We start from the raw sequence: 21866 nt of genomic DNA, 5'->3' as shown, positions 1-21866 counted from the left end.
CAATCTTTCCCACTTAAATGGGATCCTGAAACAAAATTTTAAAATTATTTGAATGGTCGTTCTTCTCACTAATTATTCAGTTAATCATTTACATTTTTTAGTAAGGATGCAGCTCTGATTCCAAATTAATAAAAAAAGCTAGGACTGACTATAGAATACACTTAATTTTGGAGTGAGCCCCATTAAGTTCACTGGCATTTCTGTTTTTTAAGACATAGGATGGGGTTCTCTTGGGAAAGCTGTGCTGTGCTGAAGTAAAACGGAATAGATTAATGAAATCATCATTACAGTCTGTGGCCAAAATAGGGGGCATGTATTATGCAATATAAAAAGAAAATGATACCCAGTGGCAACTGGACGCTCTAGATTCGTCTTACTTCAGCTTTCTGTGCTGGATACTTGGGTGATAGCTAAGCTAATGTTTTAGAAACGAATCCTTATGACTTGTTGAAACTCTCTCGCAATATCCAACATAACAAACAGCTTGGGAATTGACTTAGCTCACACTTCTACTACGAGTACAGAGAAAGTCCTGAAGAACGATGCTTTGCAAAGTGAATTATTTAAGTTAACCAATTGATCATCCACAGTGTTCTTCAGGCACATCCACATCACTTCATTCCAATGAGCAGTTTTCCTTACGGTGTTTCATTCTTGTAACTAGGCCCAGTATCTCCTCCTTTCACTGCTTACACTTGATATGTTTTCCTTTTTTACCCAGGGAAGGAATTCCTTCAAAATATTACCAGATTGGGCATCTGTTATGCCCATAAGCCATGACAGTATTTCTGTGAGCATGTGGGAGGGAATATAGGAAGCTGAGTGTGTACAGAATGTCTTCTCTTTTTCTTTCCAGTCTACTTTGCCTTTCTATTCTGCCTCCATTCTTTCCTATACAGGCAGTCCCCGACTTACGCGGATCCGACTTATGTCGGATCTGCACTTACGAACGGGGCTTTTCTCGTCCCGGAGCTCACGGGCGGCGGATCGCCACCCGTGTCCTCCGGGGCGAGAAAAGCTTCTCCCGGTCTCGCTGGTCTGCTGGGGGGGTCCAGCAAAGCCGCTGGACCTCCCCAGCAGACCAGGGACACCCGAGCAAAGCCGCCGCCTGGGCGGCTTTGCTCCCGGGCAAAGGAGCAAAGCCACCCAGGCGGTGGCTTTGCTCTGGTGTACCTGGTCTGCTGGGGGGGTCCAGCGGCTTTGCTGGACCCCCCCAGCAGACCAGGGGGACAGGAGCAAAGCCTCAGAGCACGCCCGCAGCTGGACAGCCTGGGCGCGCCTGGGCTGTCCCGCTGCGGGCGTGCTCCAAGGCTTTGCTCCCCGTCTCCCTACAGACCAGGGAGACGGAGAGCAAAGCCGCTGAGCACGCCCGCAGGGGGACAGCCCAAGCGCGCCCGTTCTGCAGGGGGACGGGGAGCAAAGCCGCTGAGCACGCCCGCAGCGGGACAGCCCAGGCGCGCTTGGGCTGTCCCGCTGCGGGCGTGCTCCGAGGCTTTGCTCCTGTCCCCCTGGTCTGCTGGGGAGGGGGGTGCAGCTAGTGCCCTCCCCCCCCCCCCCCCCCCCAGCAGACCAGGCTTTTCTTGCCTACCCCTGGGGTAGAACAGCTGGGGGCTGCCGGGTTGGTCCCGCAGCACCGCTCTGGACCAACCCGGCAGCACCCCAGCTGTTCTGCCCCAGGCATCCTGATCAGCCGCTGCTGGTCAGTTTCAGCAGCGGCTGAATCAGGGCGCCTGGGGCAGAGCAGCTGGGGTGCTGCTGGGTTGCTCCAGTAGCGCCGAGGAGCCGCGCTATTGGAGCAACCCAGCAGCACCCCAGCTGCTCTGCCCCAGGCGTCCCCAAGTCAGCCGCTGCTGAAACTGACCAGCGGCTGACTACAGGAAGCCCGAGGCAGAGTTGCTCTGCCCCGGGCTTCCTGGAATCAGCCGCTGATCAGTTTCAGCAGCAGCTGACTTGGGGACGCATGGGTTTCTTAAGTTGAATCTGTATGTAAGTCAGAACTGGCATCCAGATTCAGCCGCGGTTGAAACTGATCAGTTTCTGCAGCGTCTGATGCCAGTTCCGACTTACATACAGATTCAACTTAAGAACAAACCTACAGTCCCTATCTTGTACGTAACCCGGGGACTGCCTGTATATCATGTCTATCAAGGCAGCGTCTTAACTAGCTCCTCTGCCTTGCTAGGCCCAGCTCTGCCACCCCACATGCACAGAACAACAATAATCCTATCCAGTCTCCGTCTCTTTGTACATGTGACTTGTCTGTTGAGAAACGAACTGAAAGCCCTGAACTAGAGCCATTCATTCATTTTTATGAGATGAAGTGTAGGTCTAGCATGTTTGTGGTTAGATTTAATTCTCTGTTTCTTAATGAGAGAGAAATGCAGTATTCTTAATGATTTAGATGATGATTAAAAATCAGTTTATTAAATCATTTATTTTTATCCTTCCTAGTTTGGTGCTCAATGGGCAGTTACCAATAAACTTCCCATTATGACTCTGCTTGTAACTCTAGCTAACTCTTGCTCTTCCAGTACTTAGGCTCATCAAGCTTGGGGTACCAAGCTGGACAATCTTTGTGTTTTGTTGTGATCATGCAAAGCTATGACACTATTACCTTTCATTTGTGTCCTAGAATAAGACTTGATCTTGGGGGTTTGTGGCCTCTGCATCACCAAGCCCTCACCACGGGGTTCTGTGTGTGTATACACAGTAATTGATATGGTTGGGGATTGCACCTATTCTTGCTCAATGGTAAAAAGCACACATACGCTATGTTCAGTATCCCAAAATAAAGTGGGAAACAACACGAGAGCCAGAATAGTCTGGGCAAATAGGGACCAACTTTTCCAATGTGCTGGTATAGGGAGGAAGAGTATCCGGGTGAATTTAGTTCTTCATAGTGATCTTGTTCATATTAAGAAAAATCAATAAACTGTAGTCCCCTGAGGTGCTTGGATCCTTTATGCAAACTCTGGCATTAGGAACTCTAGTATGCAGAGGATTATGGGGTTGGAGGAAATGATTTGAAATAAGGTTACAAGTTAAATGTATAAACCTTCATTAGGAGAGAGAGTGTGGGTGTGGGGAGTGAATAGTGGGCACAAATCTGGAAGGGTTTATGTTGTGAAAACAGGATTAGTGGGACAAAATTGAAATAACTGAGACTGAGTACTGTCTAATTGAGATTGGACAGTCGCCCACAAGTCTCAGAAGCCTCATTTCTTGACGGATCTTAAACCTAGACTGGGCAAAACCCTAGGAATTGTCTCAAAGGATACAATCCTGCATTGTCAGAGGGGAGGGGGAAGAGGGGGTTGGATAGCTTAATGTCGATTCCGTGATTCCATAAACTGTGAAGTTCATTAGTTGCCCTAAACAGAATGCATCCTTCCAAACTTAATCATACTGGTAACAGGTCTGACTTCAACTGTCCGATTTCACACTGGTGGAAGGATTTTGTATGATAAGAACTTAAAATGCCTGGCAAGCATCTATGAAATGAGGGGTAGTTCTCCTGTATTACCAAAAAGATCTGCAGAACAAACCCACCCAAAGAGCCATTGTCAATGGCCAGAGTATTCCACGTATGATTTTAAGGCCAGTGTGGATTGAGTCAGTTTTCTCCATTTTTGTTTTTAGATAAAAAACCCTTCCTAGTTTATAAAAGTGTTTTTGTAATAAGTACTGTATACATAAGATTTTTCTTATTTACAGCTGAGCTTGTTTAGCTTTGAGGCTCTCACTCAAACAAAAAGCCTTCCCTATATTGCGGATACCTGGAATTAACACTGAATTGTAAAAAATGCAGTGTGTGTACTCTTTAATTTCTTACACTTGTCCATTGGAGCAAAGGAAGCCGATGGTGCACAATAGAGGATGCGACTACGCTTTACTGGTTTCAGATGAGACAAATGAGGTTCATGGCTAAGCCTGTCCTATCAGAGGTGCAGGCTGCACAGTCGTATAGATCTTGAAGGCTGTTAGAAACATAAAATGTTTTGTTGTTGGTTGGGAGTGGTGTGATCTGAAAACTCTTTACTGTGCTATTGTAACCAGCCCTGGTGTCCCATTCTAGAATCTGGCTATGGAAATAGCTCCATATTTGATTCTAGGGATATTAAGCATGCAGTTGGTTAATCATGTAGTCAACACAATTTGTTGACTGCATGATGAACTAATGTGGGTTAGCACTGCAACCACTCAGTCCTGGCTTGGGCCGGGTCCTGGCAACTACCCCTGCTATGGCTCTGCACTACAAGCAGTTGATGAAGAGCAGGGCACGGGCAGGCTAGCTCCGTTCCAGCTCATGCAGAGCTGCAGCAGGGGTTGATGCCAAGACCAGGCACGAGCTGAGCCAGCCTGCTGGCCACTTCACTAAGAATTTACGTGCAGAGCCGCAGGGAAGGAGGAGGGGGTTGCTAGCATTAATGGACGAGCACTCGCTTATCGGTTAATCTACTACACTATTACATCCCTATTTGGTCCTTGTTTCACTTTGTCCCGGGGTCTGTCAGTGCCCTTTCTCTTACCCTGCAGTTACCTTTCCTCAGTGTTGGCTGTGGAGCCTTCTGAAGCCAATAATCCATCTTTCTGTGAAGGTGCCTGTTGCTGCTTTGTGCAGCCCTGTCTTGCTTACCCCGAGTTACACAAAGAATGGCTTTGGGGTGGGTGAGTGAGTGAGTGTGTGTGGTGCAGCAGCCTGCCTTCTAACACTGGGCAGAACTAAGGTGCCAATTAACTTGTGGACTCCAGCACTTCCAGAGAGGTCTGACATTGGCCATGTTAGCCCTGGGGCTGTTCTTAGCTGCTGCTGCTGGCAGCAGTGGCCCCTCAGTTCCCACAGTGATGTATGCGGGGGGAGTGTAGCTCCCAGCCTTTACGGGATAGGGAGGTTACCCCATTGCTCCCAGCTTCTGTGGGCAGTGGGAGGAGCCTGGACCTAGAGATATCCCATCCATAGGGCGGTTTGGGGCAGCCCACCTTGGGCTCTACACTTTTGAGTGTCCCAAAGCGGCCACCCCAACGGTCGTATGGATGTGATGCCCCCCCTCCTCTTCCCATTAAACTTGACACAAGTGCTGAAGGATCCGACCAGGGGCCGTGCGCAGCTTCACTTTCTGCTCACAAACAGGGAGGAACTAATAGAGGAAGTGGAGGTGGGTGCCAACCTGGGAAGCAGTGATCATGAGATGGTAGATTTCAGGATCCTGACCAAAGGAAGAAAACAGAGTAGTAAAATACACACCTTGGACTTCAAAAAAGCAGATTTTGACTCAGAAATCTGATGGGCAGAATCCCCTGGGATGCTAACACGAAGGGGAAATGAGTCCAGGACAGCTGGCAGTATTTTAAAGAAGCCTTATTGAAGGCACAGAAAGAAACCATCCCGACGCGTAGCAAGAGAGGCAAACATGGTAGGAGACCGGATTGACTTACAGGGGAAATCCTTGGTAAACTTAAGCACAAAAAGGAAGCTTACAAAAAGTGGAAACTTGGACAAATGACCAGGGAGGAGTTTAAAGGTATAGCTCGAGAATGCCAGGGGGTTATCAGGAAGGCGAAAGCGCAAATGAATTGCGACTGGCTAAGGATGTGAAGGATAACGAGAGAGGTTTCTACAGGCATGTTAACAAGAAGAAGGTGATCAGAGAGGGTGTGCGGCCCCTAATGGATGCAGGAGGTAACCTAGTGACAGATGATGTGGGGAAAGCTGAAGTACTCAATGCTTTCTTTGCCTCTGTATTCACGGACAAGGTGGGCTCCCGGACTTCTACGCTAAGTGATGCAAGATGGGATGAAGATGGACAGCCCGTGGTGGGTAAAGAACAGGTTAGGAACTATTTAGAAAAGCTAAACGTACATAAATCCATGGGTCCGGACTTAGTGCATCCAAGGGTACTGAGGGAGCTAGCAAATGTCATTGAGGAGCCTTTGGCTATTATCTTTGAAAAGTCATGGAGATCAGGAGAAATCCCTGATGATTGGAAAAAGGCAAATGTAGTGCCCATCTTCAAAAAAGGGAAGAAGGACGATCCAGGGAACTAAAGGCAGGTCAGTCTTACCTCGGTTCCTGGAAAAATCATGGAAGGGATCCTTAAGGAATCCATATTGAGGCACTTGGATGAGAGGAAAGTGATTAGGAATAGTCAGCATTGATTCACAAAGGGCAAGTCGTGCCTGACCAATCTGATTAGCTTCTATGATGAGGTAACTGGCTCGGTGGACATGGGGAAGTCAGTGGATGTTATATACCTTGACTTTAGCAAGGCTTTTGACTTTAGCAAGGTTAGATAACAATATTCTTGCCAGCAAGTTAATGGAATGTGGATTGGACAAATGGATGGTAAGATGGATAGAAAGATGGCTAGAAGGCCGGGCCCAGCGGGTAGTGATCAATGGCTCGATGTCAGGATGGTGGTCGGTTTCTAGTGGGAGTGCCCCAAGGTTCGGTTCTAGGACTGGTTTTGTTCAATATCTTTATTAATGACCTGGATGAGTGGATGGATTGCACCCTCAGCAAGTTTGTGGATGACACTAAGCTGGGGGGAGAGGTAGATAGGCTTAAGGGCAGAGATAGGGTCCAGAGTGACTTGGACAAATTGGAGGATTGGGCCACAAGAAATTTGATGAGGTTCAACAAGGACAAGTGTAGAGTCCTGCACTTGGGATGGAAGAATCCCAAGCATAGTTACAAGCTGGGGACCAACCGGTTCAGTAGAAGTTCTGTAGAAAAGGACCTGGGGGTTACAGTGGATGAGAAGCTGGATATGAGTCAACAGTGTGCCCTTGTAGCCAAGAAGGCTAATGACATATTAGGGTGCATTAAGAGGAGCACTGCTAGCAGATCCAGAGATGTGATTATTCCCCTTTATTCGGCTTTGGTGAAGCAATATCTGGAGTATTGTGTCCAGTTCTGGGCCCCCTACTACAAAAAGGATGTGGACGCATTGGAGAGGGTCCAGCGGAGGGCAACCAAAATGATTAGGGGGCTGGAGCATATGACTTATGAGGAGAGGCTGAGGGACTTGGGTCTGTTTAGTCTGCAAAAGCGAAGAGTGAGGGGGGATTTGAGAGCAGCCTTCAACTTCCTGAAGGGAGGTTCCAAAGAGGATGGAGAAAGGCTGTTCACAGTAGTGACGGGTGGCAGTACAAGGAGCAATGGTCTCAAGTTGTGGTGGGAGAGGTCCAGGTTGGATATTAGGAAAAACTATTTCACTGGAATGGGTTACCTAGGGAAGTAGTGGAGTCTCCATCCCTAGAGATGTTTAAGTCTCGGCTTGACAAAGCCCTGGCTGGGTTGATTTAGTTGGAATTGGTCCTGCCTAGAGCAGGGGGCTGGACTTGATGACCTTCTGAGGTCTCTTCCAGCTCTATGGTTCTATGATTCTATGAAACTGGACTCTCTCCCTCCCCGTTTTGTCAGGGATATTTTTAGTAAAAGTCAGGAACTAGGTCATGGACAGTAAACAAAAATTCATGGATGCCCCATAACCTGTCCATGACTTGGACTGAAAACATCCCTAGAAAACCTTAGCTTTAGTCATAACGGGAGTTCTTAAAACATGTGGAATAAGCCAAGATGTTGCATTGTTTTGTGGTGGTCCTTCTCGGATACTAGAGTGCTCTGGGGGTTGTCCCTTTTCAGTAATGGCCTCTTCATTCAGGCTAGCCACAGCCTTAGTTGTTGATAAAAGGGAGGAGGCGATGGCAATAGCAACTCTATGAAAAGAGGGCTGGATACTCGTTTGGTGTCTGACTGGTTTGACCAGACAGTGTCCAGAGCAGGTAGACTATGCAGTCTGATGGCATCTTGAATCCTATTTAAAGTGGGTCAGGGACATGAATGGAAAAGTGCTGCTGTCTTCAGATGACAAAAAAAAAAAATTCTGCTATCAGAGTGTCCTCAATGGAAGATGTGCAAGGGACAGGAGAACACACAATCTGCTCCTTTTTCTCTTGGAAACCCTTGATTGGCTGAGACAGCAGCATTGTTGTTTTCCCATGTCTGATGGCAGTCTTTTAAAATTAACTTAAAAAACAAATAGTCTGGTAGCACTTTAAAGATTAACAAAACATATAGATGGTATCATGAGCTTTCGTGGGCCCCACCTGAAGGAGTGGGCTGTGCCCACTAAAGCTCATGATGCCATCTCCATGTTTTGTTAGTCTATAAAGTGCTACGAGACTATTGGTTGTTTTTTAAGTTTATCCTGATCAGACTAACTTGGTTACCCCCCCTTCCCCCAAAGCTTCTTGAAATGAAGGTAGGACTGAACGAGGCAACCACCCCATTTCCAAGCTTGTATGTAAGTGGGTACCACAGGGAGAGAGACCTCAGAGTAAGTAGGCACTTAAGCCAGATAAAAATGGAAGCAGTTGTTCTTTACCAAGTCCAATTACAACTCTGACACGGAGCCATGTAATGAATTTGGAATGCTGGACTGTACAGTGTGAGCAAACAAGTAATGATCCAGAGGCGCATTGTAATAAACCATTGTGTAACGCTGTCAATTTGAAACACGTAAGAATGACTGTACCGGGCCAGACCAAAAGCCCATCTAGTAGGGATGTTAAAATGTGTACAGGTAAATGTATAAAGGCTGAGAATTTCAGCAGTTACATGTTTACGTGCAGGAGGAGGTGGCCCCACGTTGCTGTCTTTGTCGGAGGCAACAGCACGGGGAGGCAGGCAGCTCCACAGGAGCTGGTATACATGGGGAGCTGGCTCAAAAGCTAGCTCCCCACAGATACTGGCTCCTGTCCGCTTACCCCTCGTGAAGGTTGACTGATGAGCCCAGGCTCATCTGCTAGCCATGTACATGTTCACGCTTCTGCATCTCTGCCATCCCACCCAGGGTCCCGTCTGCTGATAGTGGCCAACGCCAGGTGCCCCAGAGGGAATGAACAGAACCGGGAGCCATCAAGTGATCTGTCCTCTGTTGCCCATTCCCAGCTCCTGGCAAACAGAGGCTCGGACACCGTTCCTGCTTATCCTGGCTAATAGCTATCGATGGACCTCTCACGCCCCCCCCCCCCTTTTCCCCCATGCTTTATGAACATTGGCTTATGGATATGAATGTGCATAACTTTAAAAGGTTTATGCAGAATAGGTCATGTCACATGTCAACTTTACAGTTCCAATCTGAATCTGTATATCCTATTTTTGTGTATGTGTATGAGCTAACTATTTGCCGGGGTGTATGTCTGTGCTGCACCAGCTGGCCTATACTATCATTAGTATAGCACTCTCTCTCAGGGGCATGGATTTTTCGCTCCCTAACCTTTGGTGTAGACATTAGAGGAATTCTTCAGCTGACCTACCTGTCACCTCTCAGGATGTGGATTGACCACAGTCATGGGAGAACCCTTTTATTTTTTGCAGTAGAATGTCTAATCTGAATTGCTGTAGTGGTACACTGGTGCTGCTGTAGTGTTGTAAATATAGACAGGCCTTGAGTTCTTTGTAGAAGAGGCACGGTCACACATGCAGGTGACACAGTTGCTTAGCCATTCTTTCTTGAGGCAAAATAGTTTTCTGTCGGACTTATGAATCTGAGCACATTGAGTGTGTTTTCATCAGTCTCTATGCTTCAGTGGGGCTGTTATCCGGGCTTGACGAGATGTGGAAGTTGAAAGGGCTGCCAATCATTCCTCGTCTTCCAACTAGAGGAAGTTGTTCTAAAAGACTGTTCATGGACTGACCAAAGTAAATGTTGAAAGGTATTAATGGCCACCATCTGAGGCCTCTTGGATTCCAAGATAATCACAGATCTAGGCCTGGTTTACATTACAAAGTTAGGCTGACAGACACCTTGCATTGACCCGCTTGTGCACGTGTCTGCACATTTTGTTTGCGGCCCATGGTGTGGTTTAGGTTTACGCGGGGCTCAACATGAAGCCCGCAGGTGGGATCCTTTCAACATGGCCTCCACTGGGAACATGCTCCACAGCGGTGAGTCAATATAATGGTCATCTGTTGCTATGCGTTCTAATAAATTCCTGGACTGTCATTGCTCGTTAAAAGTGCTGCCAATTGGTGGAAATGGGTAGATATTGCATTTTATTATCAACAGCATAACTTACTTAAATGGGGCCTGCGTGTTGTGTAGTCTTGCCTTAATCTTTGTATTCATGTCCATCAATGTGAAAGAAGCTATTTGCATATATTTGCGTTTAATGGTTCAGGATGGTAGATGGTACTGGTCCCTGCTGTGAGGGCAGGGGACTGGACTTGACCTCTCGAGGTCCCTTCCCTTTCTAGTGTTCTAGGATTAAGTTGCGGCCCTCGGCATGTGCTGAGAGTATCATTGTGATCCCTGGGGCTTCCAAAGTTGAGTAGCCCTGATCTATACCATATTGCACTTTATCTTGAGATGCAGGAGGCTCTACGTTTCATCCAGTTATAATTCTGGTTTCTAGCAAATGAGGCTCTTGCCCCTGAAACCTAAGCATTTGGAGCCTTTAATGTTGGTTTCTGCTAGGATGGCAAAAATCCATATGTAAGTGACAGTCTGTGTACACCAAGTCCTGTTTCCCTGCATGCAGTAAAAAGAGCAGACAATTTCCCTGCTCAGAAATCCCCAAGCATGCGCCATGGCACTCGAGGGAGCTTTGTTCCCAAGAAGATGTTTCCTCTCATGATGAAACACTCAGCTGCTTCTCCAGGTTCTCCTCTGGCTTTTTCCTTCTCATACGCACTGCCTGGGGCCAATATTACCATCTATATTTACAATCAGGGAAATCCTCTGTTGGCAGGACCAGCCACGAGCTTAGGGCAGGCCCTCCACTGTATGTAGCTGACACAGTGGGGCGTGGGGAGAGGGAAGGTAATTACTTGCTCCATCCAGCGCAGTGTTTCTTTAACTTTTTAAGACCAAGGAGCACCAAACAATTTTTTTTTATGAGGAACACCAAGGATTTTTTTAAAGCCAAGCCCCAAAAAAGGCTGGGGAAGGGGGGGAAGGGTCGGGGGAAAAGTTATACGGTTGCCTTCCCCTTTAAAGGTGGCTATTTTGCATTTTGTTGTTCTCTGTGGCATATCGGTGTGCCGCAGAACACAGTATAAGAAACACTGGTCCCGTGAGTCTGGAAGAGAGCTTGGCACACCCGTTGCTTCCCCCCGCATTCTTTTCATCCATGTCCACTCTTCCACAGCAGGTCCATAGCTGAGCCTGCACAGCCTCTTCTCCCCGGGAGATCGAGTACTGCGGTCTACTCCAGGCAAGCGGGCATCTAGGGCAGGGGTTCTCAAACTTTGTGATACCGCCACCGCCCTCTAAGTTGCTTGCGACCCCCTGAGGAGTCGGGACCCACAGTTTGAGAAACGTGGCTCTAGGGCGTGGAGCCAGCTGGGCAGCCCTACACAACAAGGAAGATCTGTTAGGTGTGCTCAGCAAGCTGGGCAGTTAGGAACAGGCATTTCAAAAACACGCAGGGTGCTCGAGATACTGCAGGTCACAATCGCAACTCAAGTGGTTACTATTGCTGGGAACTGGGCAACCTGAACAGCTGCTAGAAGACGGTTGGTTCAACACAGCTCAGAGTCTCTACAATTGCACAGCATGGCCCTCCCTAGGCTGAGCATGGCTTAACACCATTCAGGGAGGTGGTTTTACTGCATTGCCCAGTGGGTGCTTACATGGGCTGTGTGAGTAGCCCTGGCATGGAGCATCCAGAGGGGCCTTAGCCATGTGGGGCGTTAACACCTTAGGATAAAAGTTTTCTATTCTTTCCTGTAATGGCTATGCTAAAACGTGGCTGGATTATATTCTGTAATGGTAGCTGTCCTACTGTCTTAAAGCTCTCTGACTACAATGGGTGCTAACTCTGGAAAGGGTAGGTTTTCAAACTTCCTGTGTTGGTGAGCCCTTTCATACAGCAAGCCTAGGAGTGACACCTTCCTCCTTACATATTTAAAAATAGGAGGGGTAATTAAGTCCCTTGAGGTTTTATGACACCAATTTGAGAACCTCTGGGTTAAACAGAAGAACTGTTTGCCAAGGAACCAAAGTTCAGTGTTGCTGTGTGTTCTATTTCTTGAATGGTGTCGAGTGACACTGGTCACTATTGGCAAGTGCCTCTAATTTGTGGTACTTCCTTCTGGTGTTTTTAAAGGCCTAACTTTATATACATGTGCCACAATGAAATGCTAATAGTCAAAACAATCCTGAATGAAGATCTGTAAGTATTTCAGTTGAAAATCTGTTCCTATTCTGAGACCACTGATCCTTATCTTACAAAAACAGATGTCAAAATCTGACCTTTTAAATGCCTTGCTTTCCTGTAATCCATGTGCAGTTTTTAATTCTGTGTTGCGATGCAGTAGCAGAGTTTATGTAATCATCTGAGACGACAAATAATTTTCAAGAATGCTTGAGAAGCTGGACAAATCAAGATTATTTCTAGTTGAGAGATGCTACTGGCGTTCCTCACTGGGGAATTCATTCTGGAATTGTCACTTGTGTATTCAGTGTTTCAAGAGCTTGATGAGGCAAAGGAACCTTGTGCCAATTAATGGTTAAGCTAGAAACTTTCCAGAGAGCTCAAACAACAAAATGAAGCAGTTGATTACACTTGATGTCCATTTTTAGGCTACAACAGTCTGCCATAACACTGTATATTTGTAGAAATCTTGAACTGAATTTCAAATCACTGCTTTGTGCCATTGCCAGCCAGCCTTTTTTCAGAGGATGCCGCAGCAGTGCCTTTGGGAGAGGCTGGTATGAGGACAGGGAGTTCTGGAAGGCCAATTCCAAGCATGGGAGTGGCATGCTGGAGTGTGTGGCAATGTTTTGGAAGTGACAGAGCAGACAGGCGAAACTGACCTTGTTACAGAGTTGACAACTAGAGCAGGTATGTAAGTAGGGCAGGTGCCCCAGCTTGCTGTACACTAATTTGCTGCATGAATGCTGCTGGGGGCACTCTGTCCCCCAGAGTGGCTTGGCTTGATGTAAGATGTAGGGACATTGCTGGATGACCAGCTGGTGTGCTGAAGATTGCGGCAGGGTAACTTGCTGTGCAGACAAGCCTGGAGTGCAGCAGGGCTTTGCAGGATTAAGCTGATACTTGGATTGGGGGGAGAGAAGGGCGTGATGGAGGGATTCAAAATGGGTGACATGGTCAGAAAGAGGCAAGGCATTTGATCTTTCCTGCTACATTAGATGAGGACTGAAGATAAAGTGGCCATAGAAGGCCAGTAAGGCAGAGCTTCTAGGAATCCAGACGGGACCTAGGATATGAACAGGAATGGAAAGGAATGGAATGGAAAGGCTGCATCTTCCTAAGGATTTGGTCATGGCTTGTGGGGTTGTTTGGGGGGGAGGAGTTTTCTCCACATAAGCAGCCTGAGTGAGAAGCAGGGATTTTATATCCCCTTGAATTAGCTAAGTGGTTAAACAATATAAAGGTGGGTGAGTGGTGGGAGAAGAGGTGGGCGCTCCATCCTAGCAAGAGCAGCCCCTTCCTGTACTGCCCCCCTTGCCTGTGGCGGGCCAGGGCTCCCTACAGGCAGGGTCTGTTTCAGCCTGGCCAGAGTAGCCCCTGTCCATGGTGGACCTCTGCGGGACTGGTGTCCATGGTGGACCTCTGCGGGACTGGAGCTGCCCCCTGCCTACGGCAGGTGGGGTGCTGCTTCAGCTCCACTGGTGAAACTGTCACGTCCCTAGTGAATAGTGGTGTTCAGTGACAGACTGTTGGGGTCCCACCATGTTAAGCTTAAATTGGTAGTCCTGTCTTCAGTGAGGGATGGGGAAGGCTAAATAACATGCAGCTAGGTTATTGCCGGGGGGGGGGGTGTGTGTGTAATGTAGGTTTCAAGCCTGCTACTAACCAAGGAGTAGAAACAAATATCTAATATTCTGTGCCTCCCCATTGGTTGCTTTCTTTTGTGTGGCACTGTGGGACTTGAGCCGCTGCCACCAAGGGGGAGATGTAAAGCCCTTGACTCGCCTAGGTGGGACACTAGGATGTACTGGGAGTTTTATGCATTCTGAGCCATGCTTCTTGGCTTTGGTGCACCTTTATACTGGGTGTTTGCATCAGTCAGCCTGACTCCCCTCCCTTCCCCCCCATTAATTTAAGTGTGTGCAACCCAGAGATGAGTAGCTGGAGGCCAGGAAGCTTAATAGCTGACTGGATGTTAGCAAGTGGCTGTGGAGGGATCAGGCTTTGTTATATTGCTCAGGCAGGTGAGAGGTTTATAGTTTTTTTTTGTACAAGTTGCATCATATAAATGTGTTTGCCTTTTAGCAGCTACGTCACTAAAATACCAGCTCACTAAGTGGACCCAGAGCACCACTGGCCTGACCTGTGAGCTAGTTTTACGAGACAGATCAATGACTTGGCAGAGAGGATTTTGGGATAAGCCCATCCAGTGCTGTTCTGCGCATGCTCAAAAATGTTTGGCACTTGGATATTGACAAAATGGTTACTGTTTTGACTGATTAACTATTTGTAGCATGGGATGACTGCAGCAATATGTTGATGCTACTTTATTAAAAAGATGTTTGTGGTGGTTGGCTGTGTGGTTTAAGTACTTAACTTCCAGTTTCTACACTGCACATCTTACAGAGATGCCTGTTCTACACCGCCTTGTACAAGATGTCCTTCTACAACAGATAGAACTTTCTGTTGTATTTGCTGAAACATCTTTTCGGAGATCAGCTAGCTGCCACTAGCCAAGGAATTTCACCTTTCTTGGTGTGTCCGCTTGTGGAGTGTATCTGAGCCCGTCACTCAAATACTTGAGAGATTTGGGCAGAGTCAGCATTTTTGAGAGTATTGGCGTGGATAGCTTGTGTGAGCAGGATGACAGAAGGCATTGTTTGTGTGTACAGTCGAGCAGCATTAGAAGGGTTTGGCCATGTAGAGTCCCAATAGGCCATATGGAGGCATGGTCGTTCTATTCCCTGCTGTCAGTTTAACCTTTGATGCAAACTGTAGAAATGCAAAAGCTGCTGCCCTGAAGTAGATGCTGTATAATGGTAATGTCCAAGGCTGCGTCTAGACTACAGGGCTTTTGCGGGATACCGGAGGTATCCAAGGAACGTACTCACTCTTCTGCTTTTTTTTGAGGAAGAGCAAACGAGGTGTAAGGGCTCCGCCGAAAGAGGAGGCTTTTCCGCCATTTCGCCCTGTCTAGACTGGCCCAAATGGCAGAAAAGCTATCGGGGGGGGGGGGGGGGAGGAGGGGGGAGCTACCCAAATTGCGGAGCACAATTTGCGTAGCTTTTTCCGGTAAAGCCCTGTAGTCTAGACCTAGCCCAAGATGAGGAACTTATCCATGCTGTGTCATGAGGAGGTGGAGCGGTTTTGCTGGGGAGCTAAACATGAGCTGAGTTCCTACTAAAAGCCTATTGGTTTGTACTGAATGCTAGATTGGAACAGCAAGTACTGGTGAGAAGCTGATTTCTTCAAATGCATTTCTGTTATTAGCTGCCTAGAAAACTTGTCTTGAAACTGAATGCAATGACAATCAGATACTACAAAATGTCACTCCAGTACAGGCAGTCCCCGACTTACGCGAATCTGACTTACGTCGGATCCGCACTTACGAACGGGGCTTTCTCGCCCTGGAGCTCGCAGGCAGCGGTCCCGCCACCTCAACCTCCGGGGCGAGAAAAGCTGCTCCCGGTGTCCCTGGTCTGCTGGGGACTGTCTCCAGCAGACCAGGGGCACCGGGAGCAAAGCCGCAGCCGCGGCGGGGGCGCCCGCGCCTCTGAGGCTTTGCCATAGCAAAGCCTCAGAGGCGTGGAGCCCCGCTGCCACTGCGGCTTTGCTCCCCGTGTCCCTGGTCTGCTGGGGGGGGGGGGAGCGCAGCTAGTGTCCCCCCCAGCAGACCAGGCTTTTGTTGTGGACCTTGGGGCAGAGCAGCTGGGGTGCTGCCAGTTGGTCCCGCAGCGCCGCTCTGGGCACTACTGGAGCAACCCAGCAGCACCCCAGCTGCTCTGCCCCAGGCGTGCCCAAGTCAGCGGCTGCTGAAACTGACCAGCGCTGACTACAGGAAGCCGCTTCCTGGAATCAGCCGCTGATCAGTTTCAGCAGCAGCTGACTTGGGAACGCTTGGGGTTCTAAAGTTGAATCTGTATGTAAGTCAGAACTGGCGGTCAGTTTCAGCAGCGGCTGAATCTGGATGCCAGTTCCGACTTACATACAGATTCAGCTTAAGAACAAACCTACAGTCCCTATCTTGTACGTAACCCGGGGACTGCCTGTATTTTCAGATCCCCCATTTTAAATGTGTTCTCAATTTTTCTGAAGCTAGCTCACAATTCATGTATCATTTTAATATGCCCACGGGGTTTTAACTTTTTCTTTTAGGAGTGTGGAGCTTTTCCCTTCTGTGACCCCTCTGTGGGGATTGGCCAACAATTAATGCAAAGGTTTTATTTGGTAGCCGAACAAATTGACTTTAACAATTTGATTTGTATTTTTGCTTAGCTATAAATACAATCAATCCGCAAAATTTAAGGAGTTTACACTTCAGTCGTCTTCATCACTTCCCAATAGTGTCCCCCCCCAAACTTCACAAACCTGCATTCTGAAGTTTTTAGGATGCCCATTTGCTTCTTTCCTGCATTCTTCTTTTCATGTTTAATCTTCCTGTCTCTGGATACCCAAGTAGAGAGCAGAGAGATTCCTTTAGAACAGAATAAATCCTCAAACAAGTGGCAGTCGTTCAAATTCTGTGAAACGGTTGGGAGTATCTTCCCTTCTACAATAGCTGTCAGCTTGTCTTTAAAGTGTTTCTAGAATTTTTCAACAAAATGGCTGCTTTCTATTTCACTTACACTCAAGATATCACTCACTTTTTTGATTAGCTTCTAGTGAATAGTAAGCAACCTTTCTAGGTTTAAGGATGTAAAATTAATAGGTGATTGGTCTTGTGTGGTAAATGTATTCTGGCTGTCCTCAAACATTGTTTGAATGAAAATCTAATATTGGAACACAAGCTAGTCTCTCCCTTGCTTGCCATCTGTTTCTGGCTGCTTTATTTGGTTATTAAAATGTGTTTTTGTAAACAGGAGATGTCCTTATAACCTACTTCTTCCTGCTGCTGTTTCAGACTAAATCCTGTGTGCATCATCACAGCCTGCCTGTAGCAACTATTTCTGGTGGCACAAAGGATTATAATCTTATGTGCAATAGGAGTAACTCAATGAATAAGAACATAAAGCAAGACAATCTGCTGGTTGTGTCTATTAAAATGCAGCTTTTAAACTATTCTGTAAACTTAGCACAGTGCATAGGGAATAAGAACCAAAAGAGTGTGAGTAACTATATATTCATACAGTAGTAGTAGCATTAAAGATGATTGTGCAGTATAGTTTCAGAAATGTAGTCTCAGATGTCAGTTGCAAATATTTCTTTTTATCACTGCATATTGGACTGTTAGTAGTCACTTTAAGTAGTACAGCCCTTAATGCCAAAGGTTTTTCACATCTGCAGTTAATTGTGGCTGAAATGACATGGTGATTTTTACCAAATTAAGCCGTTTAAACTTTTCTCCTCCCTGGTTTTCAAGGTGCTGTTAGCTTAATTCATGAACAAAGATTTAACTTGTATTAGATTAGGGATGGAGTTACAAAGCTGTCATATCCTGCCTTCTGTGTCAACAAAACCAGCTATGTTTTAAGTCTTAGATCTTGTGCTGTGGAAAGCAGATAACCCAGTTTTTAGATCTGGTAGGAGGTTGGTATGCTGCCAGTAAATCTTTGACTTTAGACATGTAATTTGGTAGTGAAGTAGCTAAGGGAAACTGCACCTCAGCTGGCTTGTAGAAATGAGCCACTTTTCTGGTCGTAAACACATTGCAACTCGCTGGGCCTGTAATGTGACATCAGTATGTCAGGTATGTAGGTGTAGCATTCCCTCTTGTGACACTGAAGCCTTCTACCATTGAAGGAAGAGAGGAAAATAGTTTCCTTTACTTTTTCTCTATTGTTACATTGCTGAAGATGTCTTGGAGTTCCAGATTTAGAAGATTTGATGTAGAGAGCTGCAATGCTATTTTCCTGAAATCGTAGACTCCGCAAATGAAACTAGTTCATTTTTGTCAAAATGCTGTACAATTACAAATCAAACAAATGTTATTTCACCAAAGTTCAATCTGTATCCAAAGCATTTGACTAAAAATTGTTTCTCCTCTTCAAAATAGCATACTGGTCCCTGGTCTTCAGATGTCTGATGCTTCTGTATCCACCTTCTGCTTTCCTGCCAGTGTGATGCAGTTGACTCCAAAACGGTCCCCTTATTCACTCCTGCTGTACCCACTTGATCTCTGAAGGGCTTAAGGGGAAAATACAGAATTGTGAATTTAGTGGTCCAAGGGCCTGATGGGCTGCTGCAGCCCGTCGAGGACAGTACTTGAAGATAATTAAGAGCATTTTAACATTGCAGCAGGGAAAAATAATGTAGGAAAAGTTTGTATCCTTGTGCATCTTTCTGGCAAATTCACTGCTGTGTTTTCTTGTTGACTTGCTTAGATTTCTAGTGCAAGGCAGAGGTCACTGTCTTACAGCAAAACACTGATTTAAATGTGTATGATGGTGCAGGGATGATTAGCTGGAGAAACCCATATATGGCATTTGCCAGATATGCTTGGCAGGGCGCTGCCAGAGACACTGGACAAACACTGCCTTATTGAAATGAAGGTTTTTTTTTCCCTAAAGTGCAAGTTTTAGCGATTGTAAATTTTGAAATTGTAACTTGTGACCTAGGTGGTCAGGCAATAAAATCAACTCCAATACCAAAAGGGCACTGCCAACAGGGTCAGGGACCAAACTCTGTAGGGGAATGAGCCAGCCCAGATCCATCCCGGTGACAGGGTGGCACTTAATACATTAGGGAATACCTGGGCCAGATACGGGCTTCTAATGATTCCACCAACCCCAAAATGCAGAGGAGAGGTCTAGAATGCCTGGAAAAGGAACATCTCAGGGGAGCTCGTCAGGAAAAGGGGACCCAAGAAAGGTGCTCCTGGACGGAGACAGTTACAAAAGGATAAAGTGACACAATCCTAGCAAAGCCGCCTCCCAATCACAGGATCTTTCCAGAAAGAAAGAGGCCCGGATAACTGGGAACCTACGTGCTGCTCCAGAGAGGAGCTGCATCAGGTTGGCCTGTGTAGGGGCGCTCAGTCAGGAGAGCTCTTCCCCCTGGTGTGAGGGCAGACCTGACTCCAGAACAGGGTCCCAGGTCATGAAGGCATTAGGAGCGAAGAGCCTGGACAGAGGACTCCCATGGAGTAGACAAATAGTAATTTTCCACCATCTGCCTCCCTCCCCGCCTGTGCTAAGGTACAAGGACACTTGATTGCTTGTCTGATTGGGCTTTGGTTAAATAAACTTACACCCACACCCCTAAAGGGGCACCACTAGCTGTCTGTGTCTTGTTGAATTTGATAGCCCACAGGGGAAACTGAGGACAGGGCAGAGTAGCTGCTCCACACTGGGCTTCCAGGAGAACATCGGAATGGTCATACTGGGTCTAAGTCCATCTAGCCCAGTATCTTGTCTTTTGACAGTGGCTGGTGCCAGATGCGTCAGAAGGAATGAACAGGACAATTCGATTAATCCCATTGTCCAGTCCTGGTTTCTGGTAATTGAAGGTTTAGGGACACCCAGAGCATGGGGTTGCATTCCTGAGCATGTTTACTAATAGCGGTGTTCACAGCATTGGCAGCTAGGGATGTGAGTGTTTAACTGGTTAGCATTACCCTAACAGGTAATGCTTTTTGGTTGCGATTAACTGGTGAGAGCTGGAGGAGCCAGCCCCATGGCCCAGCCTCTGCAGGCAGGAAGCTGCTTCAGCCCAGTTTAATACGCTAGCTGGGTAAACTGAACTTTTAACCAGTTAACTAAATGAGATTTTACATCCCTAGTAGCAACTAGTTCCACAGGTTGGGTATAGTGTGAAGAAATACTTCCTTGTGTTTGTTTTTAAACCTGCTGCTATTAATTTCATTGGATAACCCTTGGTTCTTGTGTGTTGTGAAGAGGGGAATAACTCTTCCTTATTTACTTTCTCTGCACCAATCCTGATTTTCGAGACTTCTATCAGATCCCCCCTTGGTTGTCTCTGTTTTCCAAGCTGAACAGTCACAGCCTTTTAAATCTTGTAAACAGGCTTTTAAATCTTTTTCATATCTAGCTATTTTGTACTGCCCTACTCACCACTTTTTTTCTATTTTGAATATTTTTTTGAGATGGAGCAAACAGAACTTCATGGCGTAATCCAAGTAGGGCATATCATAGATTTATGTAGTGGCATATTTACTGTCTTTATCTATCCCTTCTGTAATGGTTCCTACCATTCTGTTAGCTTTTTGTCTGCTGCTGCATATTGAGTGGATGGATAGTTTTCTGACAACATGATTTCTTCAACGTTTTTCCTGAGTGATGATGGCTAATTTAGACCCCATCGTTTTGTGTGGCTAGTTGCAATTGTTTTCCAATGTGCATGATTCTGCATTTATCAACATTAAATGTTATCTGCCATTTTGTTGCCCAGTGGCCCAGTTTTGTGAAGATTCCTTTGTAACACTTCTCAGTCTGTTTTGGCCTTAATTCTCTTGAGTAATTCTGTTTTGTGCCAAAGTCAGCAGCTCGCTGTTTACCCCCTTTAATGAATGTTCAACATTCCCAGTACCCTACTATTTCTCTGTGCTAAACAGTCTGTTCGTGTATTTAGACTGTGAATGGAGTATCTGCAGCTCAGAAACTTGCTTTTCACCAAGAGAAGTTGATCCAGTAGAAGATACAATAGGTTGAACCTCTCTGGTCTTGGGATCTGAATGGTCCTGACCAAGAAACTTTGCCAGACAAGGGGAGGTCACTACTTCTGGTCCCCTTACCGTAGCCCGATAGTCCAGCTTTGCTCCTAGCTGGCAGCTGGGGGGGGAGGGCATCTGGCCAGGAGGCTAGCGGCCAAGCCCAGCTGGACTTGTGGTCACAGCAGGCCTGTCGGACCTCCATGCCCACGCCCCTCCTGCCACTGACCCTGATGCCCTGCCAGCCTACAGCCCAGCAGTCTGGGTTTCCAGCCCTACCAGCAATCTGCAGCTCCTCTAGGTCCCGCTCTCCAGCTCTGCTAACAGCCCACTGGAGCATCTGCCGCCAGCCCAGCCAGACTCTGGCCCAGGAACTTCCGTGGTCCTAGTGGACTGCAGATGTTGCTGAACTAGAGTCCTGGTTTAGAGTAGGGATGTGAACAGGTAATCAGTTAACTGGTTACTCGGTAAGCATCAACATGCAGTTACCCGGGAGCAGCTCCTAGCCTGCTGCAGGGGGAGGGCTGCTCCAATCAAGCAGTCTGCAGCTCCCAGCTCATTCAGTTGCTGCTTCCGGCCCTGCAGGAAGCAGCCAGCCCGGAGCAGCCCTGGTTTAGTCAATTAACAGATAAACTTAACATGTAACCAGTTAACTAACTGAGGTTTTACATCTATGGTTTAGAGAGGTTCTGTCCACCTCACCCGCCTTCTCTTTAGTGCAGTTGGTCTCAAACTTTCGTACTGACGACCCCTTTCACACTGCCAGCCTCAGTGTGACTTCCTTTCGGATGTAAAACTTTTTTTATAGTTTTTAACACTATTATAAATGTTGGGGTGAAGCAGGGTTTTAGGGTGGAGGCTGACACTTGTAAAACCCCTGTTTGAGAGCCCCTGCTTTAGTGATATGCAGTAGACGTGAAGTCACTGTGGTGACAATGCGGAGCATTGAGTTTACAATATTTTTTTTTCCATTTTGCTTAATTGAATATCTAGGGTAGAACTTATGAACAATGCTTATGCTCAGGTACATTTTAAACAAGCCTGTTTTTCACATGTGCTTAACTACTTGAACTAAGAATGTAAAAAAAATCGGTTAAAA

The 21866-nt window shown here is 46.8% G+C and overlaps 1 protein-coding gene across 2 annotated transcripts in view; it reads left to right on the top strand.

Annotated features, from left to right (window-relative positions):
* Positions 1-21866, top strand: part of ARIH1 (ariadne RBR E3 ubiquitin protein ligase 1) — a 97607-nt gene that overhangs the window by 18597 nt on the left and 57144 nt on the right. The gene's annotated exons all lie outside the window — the stretch shown is intronic.

This window comes from Pelodiscus sinensis, chromosome 14 (assembly GCF_052426305.1).
Source record: "Pelodiscus sinensis isolate ZL-2025 chromosome 14, ASM5242630v1, whole genome shotgun sequence".
Classification (NCBI taxonomy): Eukaryota; Metazoa; Chordata; order Testudines; family Trionychidae; genus Pelodiscus; species Pelodiscus sinensis.
Note: the sequence above shows the minus strand (reverse complement) of the source record. Positions and strands in the feature narration are given on the sequence as shown.